The following is a 2,420-nucleotide window of genomic DNA, read 5'->3' on the forward strand; positions in this document are numbered from 1 at the left end:
TGCCCTCCATTCAATACGTCTATCTAAACTGATAAATCTCTTAATTTTTGATCTATGATTGGATAATGATAGTTGAAAACCTCTTTAGGTAATTGGATAGCATGCTCAAAGCTCACATGGGGATAATCTTTTCTTTCTTTCTTTATACTACAGCTTGTCTCTTTTTATCTGTCAAGTTACTTATGTTTCAGAGTCATTGAAATAAAATAAACAAAAAAATGTAATTGACCTGTCAGATTGGACAGAATAAAGCTTGATTTCTAAATTAGACATTTAGACCCAATTTACTTTAACTTAGATTGACTTTGGGTAACATTTTGCTCCTTGTGTGTACAACTGTTTGCCAACTGATGACAAATCATCGTGCTATTTTGTAATATTTCATATTATGCATTGTTATACTTTATTTTTTTTTAATCATTAATTACAATAAACTATTAATGAGAGTAGAAGCTAAAAGGTATTTTTAAAATAAACACTGATGCTATCTCAAAAAAAAATAATCAGGTATTACCTTTGAACGATAGAATTATTTGTGCTGATATTTGGCTTTCTAGGAGGTCTGACCAAATTTAAATCTATTTTTAGTGGAAAGAGTTTTGGATCCAACCAAAAATGAAGGTAATTTCCATTCATGCAGCAAAGCAAAAATGATCCACAGCCTTTATCCGTCACACAGCTGACATTTCTTTGGCCAAGCATGAGAAAAAAATGTAAAAACTTCCTCTGATATTCAAAGAAATATGGTTTCATTGCATAAGATTTTCTCCATTGCTTTGGATTTTTTTTTTATTAAATCTCTATGGCCCATTAAGATTAAATGCTGGCCTGATTGCATTGTGTCTTTACAGGCTTTCTAATAGACTAAAATTGACTCCAAGTGATACATTTTAATAATGAGCTGTAAAAAAACAACACAATTTTTGATCATTTTACAGAAATAAAATGTTTGATTGTTTTAGTAAAAGTTCAGCGATTATTCTTAAGTTTTGTTGCTGCCCAAGCTTACATTATAATTTGTCAGTTTATATAATTTAGTTTCCAGAAAGCCGACTTTTATTGGCTGCATGTTGTAGCCTCTGTTGTTGGGCCTCGGGGCAGAAAGCTGCCACCAGGGGACAGCAGATCATAAATTTAATTAACTTTTACATCTCTGCCTTTTTAAGCCCTGATTTAATCACCTTGGTGGTTTGAGTTTGTGATCAATGGAAAAACTGATCTAAATGATGTAAAGATTTCTTAAAATAGGTTTATTTGCTCTTAATTTGAACAGATTAAATAAGATGACGATGAAAATAGTATTTCTGCCCTTAAGATAAAACGATTAGATATTATACACTTTAAATACGACTGTAGAGATTTTTTTTCTCATTTTAAGCCTAAATTGGCTTATTCTGTGGGTAGATGGTCTTAATTACTTAAAACAGGGGAGAAGACACTTGTTAAAAGAAAAAAACTGACTTGTATTCAACTTTCTTGCTGTTTTGTAAAGTTTTGAAATTGAAGTCAAAGCATGTATTTAGAAAAAGTAAAGGAACTAGGCTTTTCACTTAGTTTAGTTTTTACTTTTTTGTTTTCAGAATGTGTCCCTTCAGTTGAGATTATTTTAATGTCTTTTTAAAACAAATTTTCTTTGGTATGTGTTGCCTTCAGACTCAAGCTGGCAGGATATGTATTTTATCCAGCAGTGCTTTGTTAAAATAACCTTTTAAAGCTGTCTCATGTGACTGCTCAGGCCACGACAGCTGGAATGTTGGGGAATCCTCCGGCTAGCTGAGACACCCAGACAAAAATACAAGGATATTAATAATGTCCCTGTTTCCCTATCTCTGTTTACCAGTAGAGGTAGCTGTCTTCCATTCTTGTACTTTAACTTCGTCTTTAGCTGCTGTTAGGGACTTTTAAATTCAAAACAAAACTTATTTTGTGGTTATTTATAACTTACCGTAGCATATTTTTTAAAATATTTGAATGGCTATATTTTGTGATATATGCTTTGTAAAGAAGCACCCTTCAAACTCAGTGTTTTTTTGCATAAAATTCTTGAATGAGGATAGTTGAGGTTGTGCAGTTGGATCCTGTTCTTCTTTTCCACTCATCTGTGCTTTTATCCCTCTGTAACCTTTAACATCTTTGGCAAACATCATTTGTTTCTGCTGCGATGAGTCTATGGCTGACATAAGAATGTGACTTTCAAGTTTGTAACACTTGTAATGCACGAATTGGCCAGTAGTTGGTGCAATCTAGAAATGGCTTTTTTATGGGTTTTTCACAAAATGACAGTGCAGGACAATATATCGGTGATACATTGTGCCACTGTTGGACAGGATAAAAGCAGAAAGCTGAACCAGGGAGAGAGAAATTTGTTAGATTGTTTCCGTTTTATTAAATCATACAAGAGAATTAAAAAAAAAAAAAAA

The sequence above is a fragment of the Cyprinodon variegatus genome, unplaced genomic scaffold, assembly GCF_000732505.1.
Source record: "Cyprinodon variegatus isolate N-32 unplaced genomic scaffold, C_variegatus-1.0 Scaffold446, whole genome shotgun sequence".
NCBI classification, from domain to species: Eukaryota; Metazoa; Chordata; class Actinopteri; order Cyprinodontiformes; family Cyprinodontidae; genus Cyprinodon; species Cyprinodon variegatus.